The sequence below is a fragment of the Hippoglossus hippoglossus genome, chromosome 8, assembly GCF_009819705.1.
Source record: "Hippoglossus hippoglossus isolate fHipHip1 chromosome 8, fHipHip1.pri, whole genome shotgun sequence".
Lineage (NCBI taxonomy): Eukaryota > Metazoa > Chordata > Actinopteri > Pleuronectiformes > Pleuronectidae > Hippoglossus > Hippoglossus hippoglossus.
In genome coordinates, this window is record NC_047158.1 from 3,534,718 (window position 1) to 3,549,430 (window position 14,713).

The 14,713-nt window shown below is 46.0% G+C and overlaps 1 protein-coding gene across 7 annotated transcripts in view; it reads right to left on the reverse strand.

Annotated features, from left to right (window-relative positions):
• Positions 1 to 14,713, reverse strand: part of hoxb3a (homeobox B3a) — a 103,922-nt gene that overhangs the window by 34,244 nt on the left and 54,965 nt on the right. The window contains exon 1 of one of the 7 annotated variants that reach the window (XR_004614778.1): positions 12,059 to 12,252. The exons of 5 other annotated variants lie outside the window; for them this stretch is intronic. The gene's annotated coding sequence lies outside the window, so the exon portion shown is untranslated. Of the gene's footprint in view, positions 1 to 5,193; positions 6,271 to 12,058; positions 12,253 to 14,713 lie in introns of those variants that run through there. One more of the 7 variants, XR_004614777.1, reaches the window with a different exon arrangement.

The window sequence follows — 14,713 nt, forward strand, 5'->3', positions numbered from 1 at the left end:
ATAAATCTGCTCGGTGACTTCCATTTACAGAAAGTATTTTTTAATCTAACTTTAACGTCTTATAGGAATCTCTTCAAGCCGAAAACAGAGGGGACAAAAGCCCAAAGACACTAATGGACACTGTTATGAAACCTAAAATAATCACAGAGATGTGGCTGACAAACTCCACACACAAGCATGTTGGCCTAATGATACGTGTCTTTAGTTACAAGATAGAAGTGCATGTGAATGTATCTGACTGTTGTTGCAGGTATATATTCTACCAAACTATCAGACTATGTTCAAATGCACATCACACAAAGTGAATGACAACTTTGTGGACTTGGTGCCATAAAGTAACAAAGCTCCCTAATTTGCTCTCTATCGAACCTTGAATCTTCTGATGAGCAGAAGCCTTTTCCAGTCTAAATTCAACCTCTGAAGCTAAAATATAAAGTAGTAAAAACGAAAAACCTTTGACACAAATGAGAGTTTGAAGATCCTTTGGGCTGAAACAACCTCTCTGTTGATCAAAGCCCCCCCCCTCACCCCCAAGTGAACCAGATTTCTGAATGTGACGTCATGTGCTGCAGCGTCACAGGGCTTCCAGCCACGTACATTCTTTTCAAATGATCTCCATGGTTAGAATTTCATTTATTTTGGTTTGGATTCATCAAGCTTCTCTTTTCCAGATGCTGAACTTTTCTGTTTTTGGTCTCATTTCAAGTGCAAAACAAGTCACATTCAAAAATGGACACTTTCAATCGAGGACATTTTTATACTTATGGACAATGTAGGAGGATAAGTTTGTAAATTGTACAATCTAGTGTGACTTAAAACAAATTTTTACATTGAAAGGTTAACAATTCGTTAACAGAAAATATGTTCACATAGCAGGCTTTCAATAATAGATTGTTTTTTTGTTTACTCGAAAACCAAAATACAATTTCTATCTCTCCTTCACCCGCAGTGTCGCTTTATGCCATTAGGCCAACCAGAGCACCGACTGCCATCACATTATACCTGCCCACCCCCCACCCCCCAAAAAGACCATTCAATATCCTCAAGTTTCCCTGAAAAGACATTTTTCATCAAGTCCGTTGGAAGCTTTCCTTCAAGTGTAATGAGGTCGAACGGCCATGCAGCATCACTGCAAACACCACGGACGCAGCCGCACCGAATGGGCGAGTGACGACAAACAAACCGAGCTCTGCAACACATTTCATCTCCTCCACTTTGGGACGACGACACACACGTTTCAACACTGTTTTTCACATAAAGCAGATATATGAACTCCTTCTGCCCGACCTGGGAGAGGAAGAAGGCACCTTACATGTCCCTGTTTCTATTTAAATAGAGTTTTGGTCTGTTGCCTATGTGTTCAAATCTAGGGCAGAAAATAACTGGAATCAAAAAAATAACCTGAAATCAACTTAAAATGTATCAACCGTGGAGCATTTTGATGTGGACAGTTCTGTGATGTGGACAGTTCTGTGATGTGGACAGTTGTGTGAGAGGAACATTTAGAAAATCCAATATTTTTGTTTTGAGTTTGGTGTATTTTTCGTTTGCTTATTTTGAGCTGCCCATCCCCTGCGAGTCCACATGACAGACTATTCATTTCACAACCAGCCTAAATGATAAAAAACCTCCAGTCTAAACACTGCCATTACACAGCTTTACATCTGCTGTACAATAGCAGGATGTGAGCTGAAACGTTAGAAATGCCATAGGTCTGCTCTCAGGATTCGACTCCCATTGTTTTGGCTCAGGCTCATCAAATCTGAACAGATCTTCCTCACATAAAGTCTGTTGATGCTCCTGGCTGTAGATACATAACTGAGGCATTATACTACTGCTGCACACCAAAGACCTTCTTGAACCCTGTTTGAGCCACAAGCCTCTGCTGAATAAAAGAGTTTCTGGGGAGTCTGCACAGGACGTATAACAATCACAGTCTTCAGTGAATCATTAGCAAGAGAGGAACAAGTGGTGGCTTAACAGCAGAATTTGTTTGTTTGTTCTTTGAAACTAAAAACTCAACAACTTTTTGCAGAAATCTAACATTATTCTGATGAAAATCTGTATATTCTTCACCCATTTACATAAAGTGTAACATATGAACCTTGTTGGAATAATTTAACTTGACACCAGTTGCCAAAGCATAACCAGCTATGTAGGGTTGTTCAAATACTAATGCTTTGTGGAAACACAGTGAGGAGGTAAAAAACATAATTGATCGACCTCATGTTTGTAAAATGTTTTTTCTGTTTATCAAGTGTTTGTCATTCTCTGCTCATATCAGAGTTTAAATCCACAGCCTTCACTCACTCACTCTTCATCCAAATCAGTCTTCAAACTTCCAAGAAATAATAATGCAACATTCATCATGATAATTATCAATACTGACTGACATGGACATTATTATCTTGATAATATTTTGGCCGTATCGCCCAGTCCTGCAGCCATGTTTGATTATACAACATTACCCGGCCAGCCATCATTTTAGCCCTGCTCTCTTTCCCCCTGAAGTGCTCGACCCCGTGTCACCAACAGTCCTGAACCAGAAACTCATGCCATCAGCACCTTCCTTTGACAGAGAGTTAATCTTTATCAGAGATACTAATCTTTAACCTGGAGCTCAAAGGAAGCCAAGAGAGAGAGAGAGAGAGAGAGAGAGAGAAGGAGTGGGGGGGTGTTTGGGGGTTTAGAGGAAGGTGGGGTGTGGGGGTCAAATGGGCCCTTTTTGCTCCTGGGCCATGAAAAGTGCCAAGCTCACCAAGTCTGTCAGGGCTGGGGGTGAAGAGGGATGGATGTAACTGCTTGTGTGTGTGTGTGTGTGTGTGTGTGTGTGTGTGTGTGTGTGTGTGTGTGTGTGTGTGTGTGTGTGTGTGTGTGTGTGTGTGTGTGTGTGTGTGTGTGTGTGCGCGCTCTCTAAGAAGTGTAGAGAGACTATTATAATATGAACACGATATTGAAGACAATATGTTTTTTTAAATGTGGCATTCAAAGCCAAAGACAGAGTAGGTGTGTATAACGTCTAAATACTAAGGTGTTACTATGAAACTGTGAGTGATGTCAAAGTTATTATTTTGAAAAGATTTTATATCTTTAATTGTGATCAAAGGATATATTGGGTATATATCTGTAGGTCTATTAAAGGCGTATACATTGATGAGCATATTACAGCTATATTAACAGGAAACAGTACTGCAAGTGATTTTTCTGAGGTGTTTCTAGTCACAACAGAAGTCACCATGTGTAACAACACAGCTGGCCCTCCAGTTAAATGCACAGCAACATGCCAGGGCTGCTGGCTCCTCGGTGAGAGGGCCCTCAAAAGAAGGAGAAAAGCAACCGAAGGACCGGGGGGGATGTGTCGCGGCTTTATGCATCAATGTTTAACTCGGATTATATTAAGAACAGAGCCATGTTCCTTTGGTTTAGTTGCAGCTCTGCCTCTCACTTTGTCCAACGACTGAATGTCTTTTTCAGCTGGTTTGTCATTGTGTATCCAGCTGTGTGACCGAAGACGGATGTTGCTTTTCAGGACAGTCAGCCCCTGTGGCTGCATGTTGCTCACAAAAGTTACATTTTCCAGCATTGGCGCGGGGACAGTAGCACTCGGTGATATGTGTTTGTAGTCATCTGTGGTTTGGCAGTGCCTTAAAAATGGATTTTCCTAAGATGTTATTATATTGCTGTGAGGCCTCTTTTGCACTGAGTGTTGAACGACCTGCAGCAGCACAACAGGCTGGTGTCCATTTCCTAACAACATGCTCCTCTTATGACACAGGGATAAGAATAAGAAGCCAGTGATTGTAATATAATCAGGCCACTTGGCCCAGCAGCAGATAGGCCTGCTATTAAGCCTGTTAGAGCAGGATGGAGCGGCTGTATGGATCTGGGCCAGAGCTGTCAGCCTTTATACACTGTGACAGTGTTGGGAACGCCTGCCCCCAATATTTTACTCTGATGGCTGTTTTGCCCAGAGTTTGTCAGTGATGTATGAAAAAATCTATTAAAGCGTGGCTGTGTCGCAGCGGCTGTGGGTTTTTCATGACTTTTAAGTCTCTGTACCTGGAAGCAAGCGGAAACCACCAAGGTCAAGTGAGCTTTACCTACAGTACCATTCAAAACAAAAAGAAATGCTGCTTTCTCTCTGCTGACACAGTACAATAATGCAGGCTGCTGTTCAGGTCTGAGGATAAACTGTGCATGGACCATATCTATTGAAAGAATACAGCCATGTGACAAGTACACAAACAACAACAAGACTAAACAGATGAGGTTTAAATGATTTTTAAATACTGAAAAATAAAGGATTAGAAGATTGTGGCCCTGTTACCTGCTTGATGAAAATATATTTAATACATATATATTACACTGTTACTCCTCCATCCAGCCAATGCCTGGTTTTGACTGTATTCCTATTTTACACAAGCTGATGGATCCAACTCCACATGTGGCTGCTGTAACAATGAGATTTTAATGATCACAATTAATGTGGAATAAACCTCAAATTGTTCATAATTTAAAATATCTAGAGTCGTAATTACACCTTGGCCCCTAACCAACTGGCGTGCTCTTTCTTAGATGTGGTTTGGATGAACACTCTGTTTATGTTGGACCATTTGCTGTGTGTTTGGGGGTTGGGCTGGGAGGCATAAGAGCGCATGACAATATGTGGAAGAGCAGAGAGGGAAAGAAAGAATGACAGAGGGGGTGGCGGCTTCTTGAGTAAGCAATCTTTTCACACTACCATAAATCACGGCGTGGCTAACATGCATCTTCTCTCTTTACACCTAGCCGTCAGGTCGCTATTCTCTACGACTCATTCTCTCTCACACAGAGTCCAGGCGCACACCTCTCTGCTGTCCACACCGCAGTGAAGAGAGAGAGGGGGATAGGGGGGGGGAGAGAGAGAGAGAGAGAGAGAGAGCATGGTGAAGCGCCCTCTTGTCTGTTACCTATTTTGAGGCATCTGTCGTCAGCTGCATTCACACACACAGAAAGAAAAAAAAAAGTTTGGGGATAGCAGTGGAGCTTGAACGCGGGCACACCCCGCGGATGCCCCGGCGAGTTCGAGAGCGACCACGGTCACACAACAGATAATTAATGACATGTCGAGCGGCGGAGCGCGTGGGATGGGGACGCCCCGGGAACACACACCGGGACACTGAACGAGAAACATCCCCGGCTGACTGACCATACCTGCTGTCCCTCGGCGTCTCTCCTCCTGGATCTCTGCTGTTGCACTTTTGGTTTATCCCCTCCTGGATGCAAAGTGTTTGGGACACGGTACGGACACACCGGCTGGAGTATGGAGGACCACAGAAACCCTTATTGGAAAACCTTGGACGTATTCTTCAATGATTCCGGCTGCGTAATTACGCGCAGTCGGCCTGACAGGTCGACTCTTTTCTACCCAGTTCAAAATGGCAATAAAACAGAATTCGTGCCGGTCAACCCCGCGAATTCGCTGCAGTGCTCCAGCCGCGCTCACTGAGACGCCTCTGCAACATAACGCAGCGCAAAACTCCGACAATTAAAGGCTACACCCGCAGCGCCAAAGCAGACGGGGACTGCTCGGTCTGGGGCTCGCGGTGCTACTTTGCCCTAAAAAACACACTGCGTGCGCGCGCTCACCCGCCCCCCCACACAACACAGCAACCCACCCACCCCTCTGCTTGTTCTGCAAAATCCCCCGTACAGCGGGGCCGGTGCGTGCCTGGCCAGCCCCGCGGTCAGGGCTCGCGCTTTTCTCTCCCTGGAGCCTGATCTTATGCTGGACGGTGGCGCGAGAGCCAGAACCGGGGTGCAGCGCGTGCTCCGGTGTGTAGGCCCGGTGAGCTGGACGTGGTTTCATCCACAGCCAGAGCTTTTCTGGACTGAGCACATGGCGCCGCATTCCCTGAGCTCTCCTCCTATGCCAATTTCATTCCTCCTCTTCTGCATCTTCCTCTCCTCACCCCTCCTATACCATCCAGTCGCTTCTTCTACTCCTTCCTCCCGCCGGTTGGCATCTTGCTCAGCGTCTCATGCGTGCACGCTGGTGTTCTTACTGTCCTGGCCAGTGGCCGTGAGTCCTCATTGACCTGTAACCTTTACAGACCAAGAGGTTTTAGATTCGTCCCTTCATGATTTGATTGATTATAGATTATGGAATATCTTTTTTTACCCACCGCGTCTTCCCCACCTCTCCCTTGCGCTCTCTCCCCGCTCGGACCTCTTGGTTCACCCTTTCGCCCCAGGATAGGCGAACTGACACCGTGAACTGTTTCTGAACCGGGCTGCTGACTGACAGCTAGACAGCTCACCAGGTCCTACGGGGAGCTGGAGAAGGGAGGCGAGGGGGGTGGAGGGTGTGGGTGGGGGGTGTGTTGGTTCTGGTTCGTGTTCCTGTCCGATTGTAGTAGGGTCTGGGGGCTGAAACAGGGGGTCAGGGGAGTTCAGCCTGACCTGCCCGCGCGTCCCGCCTGCGCCAGGGGGCCAGGTGTGGGTTATTACATGGCGTCAAACAGCGAGCGATCAGAGGAGAGGAAGATGAGGAAGGAGGTTTGAAGGGAGAGAGAGAGAGAGAGAGAGGAGAAATTCCGCTGTGATTTGACCTGTGCACATCCAACATGGGGAAGTGTTCCCGCCGCTGTGCGAGGCTTGTTTACACATCCACTGGCGGAGCACAGCGGAGAGGCCTGCAGTCAGAACCACGTCCCGAACATTATTCACATGGTTGCCTAGCACGAAAACAAAATCAAACCAGCGAAACGTCACAATTATAAAGGCGATGAATGAAACAACCATATCTGATTTCAAGCCCTCCCACATGATGACCCACATACTTAAACACATACAGATGTCACAAATGTGTTATTAATCCACACTCTGGTCTATGGGGCCTGCAAAACCCCAGGAAGGACAATATTCGGGAAATAGATACTGCTGCTTCTGTTTTGTGACATTTAAACCACGCTGACTGAAATGCTAAAACAGTGAAATGCAGCGTGAGCGTATACAGGCGGGTTGTGGCGACATGTTGGACGGACTGGACATCTTGCTTTCTGTCCTGCGCGCAAACACTCACAGTTTTCCTCTGCTCATCTGGGGAGACGAAATAAATCTCAAAGAGACGCACATGACTTTCTCTCTCTCTCTCTCCTCTCTTTCTGCCTCTGTGTGTGTATTAGTGTTATCAGCCCACACATAAATACATGCCTTCACCGCCACACACACACACACACACACACACACTGAGAGCAGGAGAGATAAAGCGAGGAACAGGAGGAGGAAAGAGAAAGATAGAAGTTCAATTATACCGAAGCGCTCGTTATTTGCACGTTATTTCCCGTCTGTCCCCGGGTTGATAAAAGAACAGAATGGGAGCGGGAGGACGCCCGTGCCCGGTCCCGTCCTCGTGGAGACATGTCCGGCTCAGCAGCTCGGTCTCTCCCTCGTTCTCTCTCGCTCTCTTTCTTATCGCTCCGGCGCATGCTGCAGCTCCGCGGCCGGTTGGTGGATGGGTGGGTGGGTGGGGGCAGGATACGGGATACGGTTGCAGCCGCTAAATTTTTACGCGCCTTGAAAACACTGACGATTATAAATTAGCACGAGGCGTCTTACAGATTTATTCCCAAACGGATAATCGTCACCGCGCGAGGCGAGGAAGTGTCCGGTGCGTGGGGCACGAGACTGGATATCCACAGCCTGTAAGAGATCAAAGCTATTCATGCTATAGATTCTATATTCAATACTACTGATAATAATAATAATAATAATAATAATAATAATAATAATAATAATAATAATAATAATAATAATAATAATGTAAGTAACATATTTAAATGCTACAAATTGTATATTATTATTATTGATAATAATAATCATTTGTTTTTCTAAAACCTCCCCTTTTGATTGGTTGATTTAAGCCCACGTTAACTCGCGCTGTTAACATTACTTTGCCCACACTTAAATCTTCAGCTTGTTAACGTCCAGCGGCTGTAGATTTATGAGGCCCAGCGGTTCTCTGATTTATGTCGGACTGCTTTCAAAGAATCACTGCTCCTTTCCTTAAAAGACACCAACAAATGTTTCTTTCCAGTGCTCCCGTGGCTTCTCACTTGAGGAAAAGACACCGGGTGCGTCTTCAAGCGACGATTATATGTGCGAACCTAAAATGACAAGTTAACTCAGCAGTAGCGTTTTTATGGGAATAGCTCCGGGCGGATCGGAGCGATGAGCACCACTTTTATGGATATCGAACACATTTCCAGTGCCGCTATTTTCACTTAGGTAATTTCTATTATTTTGTAATAACCTTTCTGTCCTTCTTACATCATATTTGCAGGAAATGAATGTGGTCAAAGTAAAAATACTAATACATACATTCAAAATATAGCCTACGTATATTTTTTAAATTAAGATTTGCTTTTATTTTTATATAAACATAGCCTAATGTAAAATTACATATTATGAATTAAATGTAATTTGATCAATTCGATATAATTCATAGGCCAAGTTACAGTTAGTTATATACATCTTTTTTTTTAAATATCTCTTTTGTATTTTGTCCTCATTTTTGAGTTGGAATAAATCGCAAGAAAACTGTGAGCGAGACAATATGGCTGCCGAAGCCGTGAGTGGGAAGATGCGCTTTGTGTGAACACTTGTCTCTTCCAGACGCGTGGGTCGGCACCGACCTTGTCTTTGACCACGTGCAATAAAAGGATGTTTCATTCCCAGTGTATACAAACAGATTTGTGCCGTTTTGCTGTGTAGCTACTTGATCTTGTTAAGGGTTTCCGCCCCAAAAGTAAAGAGGGAGACCGCAGGGCTGCAGCTGAATGTTCCTGCTGCACCAGATTCAAAACAAGATTTCAACCAACAATAAATCTGAGCCAAAGACTCTCACTCGCTGGTTTTAACTGCGCAAGACGCTCCATTTTAAACCAGAGCGCAGTTAAATTCACGAGGGTTTTAATAAAAACCGGAGTAAAAGGCGCCATTATTCCTTTAATAGCCTCCACCGGAAGGTGGAAACCAGTCGCTTAGACGATTCTGCTCCTGTTCAGCAAAATGCTACAGCCCCACAATAAAGAAGGTGTAACAGCCTGTAGCAACACACACAAACAAAACTGCAACGTTTTCAGCCGCCTCATTTATACCACTGACGTCACAACGGGCTGACAATGCCTTCAGAGGGTTTTTCGGTGTAAACATTAATTTCAGCCTCATGGTGCGTTCAAGTCTTTCAGGCTATCTGTGTTTTTCACATGTAACAACCGTGTACTGTGGAGAGGCTGGTGGTGCAGCAGCTCAGGCAGAGGGATTGAACCGTGGTAAGAGAAGCAGAGAGAGCTGTGGCTGCAGTGAGGCCTCGCAGGGGCTCAGATCCCCCTCCTGCAGCTCGGATAGCAGCTATAATGGATGTCAGACGACGCAGTGATATCATTTCTCACCACCGTTTCAAACATTTGAACTATTTCTGCCGCGGTTTGATGTGGGACTATATCTCGCCAGACAAAACACACTTAACCGTGGACACATGCCCGGGATAAGATAAGATAAACCGGCTGCTGCCTCTGCTGGCGTGCAGTCCTCTCCCCTGATGTTGGGAACTTGCGGTTTGATTCATTTACTAACGTGCTTCCCTCGGAAACTTTTCTCCACACTCACCTACCTGCCTTCACCGCGGCAGCATGGCGGCACCGCGTGGCTTCTGCAAATGCGCGCCCGACGCTTCCATGACACCCACATCAGATATGAGGGGGAGATACGCGGCGAATTATATAAATATATATGAAAAAAGGGGAAGGAAGGAAATCTTGTCACCCCCCCTCCCCCCTCCCCCCTCTCTCTCCCCGTCTCTTTCTGTCCACAGAAATGAGGCGGGATATTGTTCCTGACACGGCAGCGGACAGAGAGGAATACGCATTTCGAAAAGCGCTCCCCTCTTGCTGCTTCTGCCATTATTATGGGATGGGAAGCCGCGGAGACCCTCTAATTTGGTTACACTAAGGTTTACACTGGTAGTGATGGCCGAATGGGGAGAGAGATGGGGGAGAGGGAGGGGGGGGAGTGCAAGAGCCCAGCCTTGGAAATTTAATTGTAAAGTGTTTCCCGATGCACATCCATCCATCTGCACAAGATACAGCCAAGTGTATTATTATTATTATTATTATTTTAATAATAATAATAATAATAATTATTGATGTTGTTATTGATGCAATATGTATTTCAATGTGTGTGTTTCGTATGTAGCCTATATAATAAAATTATTTCATGATGCGTTCACTGTCCACTGTCCTGCATTTTGCTTATATTACCACCAGGCTTTACACACACAGAAACGAGCGTCATCTACCATTATAGTGCGTTATGAGGTTAGCGGAGGAAATTACGTTTACCCCAATGCACCACCCACCCTCCAGTCACCTCCACCACCCCACTGCTACTGGCAATGGTAAAGGCAACATTTTTAAAAAGTTGATAGCTACACCTCAACCAAATTCACAACAACTCACTGAGTGAGTCACTGCATTGGATTTCATACAGCAGGAGAATTGTACATTTACAGAATGCAACTAAATTCATATTCGTGGGTATAAATATAGAGGAGCAGGCGGCTAATCTCTGCATCTTGCTCCCCTCGCCACATTAAAAGAGAAGAAGAAGAAGGTCTGATTCACGGTGAAGGATTTGAGCAAAAGCAGAGACACTTGAGTGCTGACATGAATAATGGCGCCCAGCTCAGATCCAGCAAACATTCAAAGAAAACACATTGGGGAAAAACGAGGAGGTATAAAAAATGAAACCAGGCTGAAGTGTGCAGCCTGGTTTCTTCCATGAACTTAAATGGATCCCATATAAACAAGCCTGCCCTCCTCTAAAATTAGCAGCAGCAGATGAATCTTTTCGCAGCAGAAAACGTTTGTTTTGTGTGGTAAGCAACCGTCAGCTGGTAGTTTCGGTGACACGAATAAATTATCAATTCCACAGCCATTCCCTGGGATTTTTTCTGCCAATGCAGAAAGCTTCAAAAACAAACGGGGCCTGCATGGGCTCATTTTGCTCATTGTAAAAGTCATGGAGTCGAACCGGCAACGTTTAGCTCTGCAGGCTTCAGCTCCCTTGGCTGAACTACTTGGACTCACTCACACCTCCTGGCTAGATAGATGAGATTTTCCTGACGGCGGGTCCCTGTTTTATGAGATTTCACGGCGGCCGAGGCGCGCCCGGAGTGCCAAATTTAAACAAATCTCCCGTTAATTGGTCGCCGCAGTAATTCAAGACCCGCAGCTACAGCCAGCTACTGTCACACTGAGGGAGGGGAAATAAGGAAACCCACCCCGAGTTATAATCAAGTGTAGAGGGGAGTGTGTGTGTGAGGGAATGGAGGGAGAGAGGCGGAGAGGCGATGGAAACATAACCGGAGCAGAACGAGGAGGAGAGCCGGGAGAGGAGTCTGTGCAGCAGAGATCTCTTCCTCCTTCTCCTCCTGCTTCCTAGTTCCGGTGCATCATCGCTCCATCGACCGTCATTTTTCTCTCTCCCCTCCGTCTCCCCACAGCACGGGGAAGCATGATTTATCGCGGGCACCACCATAAACAACAGCACTCCCTCACAAACACACAATGGCAGCCCCGGCCGCACGCTGACACCCTGCCTCACTATAAATCAAGAGAAGTAGCTAGCTGGGGGGAAAGAAGAAGAGGAAGAAGAGGAGAGAGAGAGGGAGAGAGCGAGGGAGGGAGGGTGAGGGATAGACAGAGCCAGATAGAGAGAGATGTAGAGGCAGACAGGAGGTGATGGGAGAAAGATGGAGAAGAATATCCAAGTGCTTCTTAAACTATAAACAGCCATCGGCTAACATTGCATTCCTCCATCTCTCTCTCTCTTCCCTCTCTTCCCTCCCTCCCTCCCTTCCTCTCTCTCTCTGCTTTGCACCGCTTCAACCTATAAACAATGGCTGGTGATGATGATGATGGGTGGGGGGTCATGTGTAAACAACACTAAACAGCAACATGCACGATGAGAAAACACGGCGGAAGATGGGTAGTTTTTTGGGGGGCTGCATATTTACCACGATGTTAAAATAGCCTATGAGTCAGTGAAGGGGGGATCGCGGCTGGCGAAGATGAGGAGGAAGACGCGTGGCTGTTTCCCCCCGTGCGGTCCCCTTCCTTCCTTCCTTCCTTCCGCAGTACTCACGGTGTCCACAGCGACCCGCAAGACGCGCGCCCGTCCAAATTTGTTTTATTGCAGCCTCCTTCTCTCTTTTCTCTTCCCCCTCTCTCTCTTCCTCTCTCTCTCTCTCTGTTGGCGTTTCTCAGTGACTCCTCTTCTCCCTCACTCTCTCTCTCCCCCCCCCCCCCCCCCTCTCCGCTGCTATAGGGGGGCTTGTATTCTTTTTTTTTTTCTTTGAAAAGACAGTTGAGATTTCCACGTCAGACACACACAGGCACACACACACACACACACACACACACACACCCAGGAGGAGCACCGTGCCTCACCGTTATATTCCTGACGAATACATATCTATTCTTTAACCTCGGCATTAATAATTTAATGAACCACGTGACGTGTCGGTCGGGGCGGGGGATTAGGGGTGAGGGTGCTGGTGGGGTTGGTGGTGGTGGTGGTGGGGGGGGGTATCTGTGCGCCTCTTACTTCGTGGGAGTGGGAGGGCTGCGTGATGCAGGGGCTCTGTTTGAGTTTCAAAAATAAAAAGAAAGGAAGATAAAACAAAAATATTAAGAGAGAACCTGTGTTCACCTTTCAGCCTCCTCCCCGGGAGCCACCGTGCGTAATGTGCGTAAAGTAAACCAGGGTAGGTCTGTAATAGAGAGGGAGAGCGATAAAAGATGATTGTCACCAACTCGGTTCCCCTTTCTTTAAAAAATGACTGCCCGCCTCAGACTCTTTCTTCGTTATTCCTCACTGTCACCTCTGCCTCAGCTCGCCGTTACTCGGCTTGAGAGAGGTGCTGGTGGAGAGGGGGGGGGGGGGGGGGGGGGGGGGGGGGGGATTCCTGACACTGTCCCGTCTTATATTTCAACGGATCCGTTTCCAGCAAAGTAGGAAATGTTCGATTATCGCAGAGGAGTTGATTTCTCCCGCTCGGAGTCATGTTCGGCGCGTCCCGGAGCTAAACTAAATATTTAACAGCCGCGGCGCGCACTCAAGAGCAGAACTGTGTCAGAGGAAATGAATCACGGCGGATTCTTTTGACAATTATAATTCATGTTCCGCGTCGAAATGGAAACAGACCAGACCGCGCTCTTCACCCACATCTGTGTGATCACATGTATCAAAAATTAATATTTTATCTGGACAAAATTTTCATGAGTACTTTTTTTTTTTTTTTTTAACCCTGGTGGGATAACTGCTGTGATTTATTTAAACAGGAAGAGTCTTTATAGAGGAGAGATGTGGCAGACAGGTGGCACAGGAGAACAGAGCTGTTCCAAAAAGAGATGGAGAGAGGGACACAGATAGAGAGATATTAAAGAGACACAAAGCATAAAAGAGAGAGAAGGTGTGTGTGTGTGTGTGTGTGTGTGTGTGTGTGTGTGTGTGTGTGTGTGTGTGTGTGTGTGTGTGTGTGTGTGTGTGTGTGTGTGTGTGTGTGTGAGTGTAGACCGACAGAGAAACACCGGAGAGACAGAACCACCCGTCGCGAGGCCGCGCGGGGCAGCAACAATAGAAGGTTCAGAAGCTGGAGCCGCAGAACAATGGAGCTGGAGAATCAAGTGCCGGCGCTGGAAGTCTGTGCCGGGGCTCACCGAGCTCCTGAGCGGCCAACAAGGAACACTTCAAGGTCAAACAATGAGCCGCAGCCGCCTCCAGACCTGCGGCTGCAGTGCGAGAAGGGGGTTTAAAAAAAAAATAAAATAAAAAAGAACCCTAACAACAGCACCTGCCTTCAGGTGTAGGAGCTGAAAATACCCGAGCTCCTCTGCGCATTAAGACCAGACACACTCCCATTTTATATTCCACACTGCCACTTTGAAACAACTGGGCCAGAGGAGCTGGTTCACAAACGCAGCTTGGAGTTGGAATAAAATCCCTTACATGACAAAGCAAAGTTAAATAAATGTACAAATCAATAAGGAGGCATTGTAACTCTCAGCGTGTTAACAGTGAACCAGTTTAGTGGCCAGCTGATTTATTTGTTCACGTGCACAAAAAGAACACAATCTCACAGGCTGAGTGGTTTAAAAGTTGCATAGAAGGAAACACAGAGGCGGGTCCCCGAGATTGTACCCACAACAAGATTGAAATCAAACATTCGCGGTGGTGATGATGGCGCGCGTAATGACGGCCATAAATTATGGCAATCACAGTGTGAAACAGCAGCTAAGATAAGTCGCAGCAGAGACCTGGGAACGGGCCGACAACAGCAATACCAAGCAGCAGCGTAAACCTGGCACAGATATAAAATCATCCAGAAATGTCTCAACAATGATTCTACTACTACTATAATAATAATAATAATAATAGTAATAGTAAAAATAATAATCCTAATAATAATACTGATAATAATAATAATAACAATTGTGTTTTGTGATTGTAGACCACCGCCATTGTTATGTCTGAGAACAGAGGACAGAAAGGAATGTCTTTGTGACATGTATATATATTTCAACAACTGAGTATCTACTGATATTCCACATGTGACACTGTGCTGTTATGTGTTAATTGATGGTTATTATCATTATTAGTATTCTAACTT